Below are 255 nucleotides of genomic sequence, written 5' to 3'. Positions count from 1 at the left end.
TGCAGAAGGTGTGTGGGGTCACCATCTCTGCCCCAACCCCTCCCTACTCTTTGCAAATATACGTTGTGGGACAGTCTTTGCCCCCGCCCCACCCCAGCTTTGGGAAGCCCCCATCCAGCAGCAGGTCCTGTATCCCCCCTGCTGAGAGAGCGGTGGCTCCCAGGAGGGACCTGATGTGGGGCGGGCAGTGCCACAGGGACCCATGGGCCGAATCCCACTCATCCCCACAAACAGAGGACACGCAGCCCCTCCACA

The sequence above is a fragment of the Charadrius vociferus genome, unplaced genomic scaffold (genome assembly GCF_000708025.1).
Source record: "Charadrius vociferus isolate BGI_N301 unplaced genomic scaffold, ASM70802v2 scaffold326, whole genome shotgun sequence".
Lineage (NCBI taxonomy): Eukaryota > Metazoa > Chordata > Aves > Charadriiformes > Charadriidae > Charadrius > Charadrius vociferus.
Note: the sequence above shows the minus strand (reverse complement) of the source record.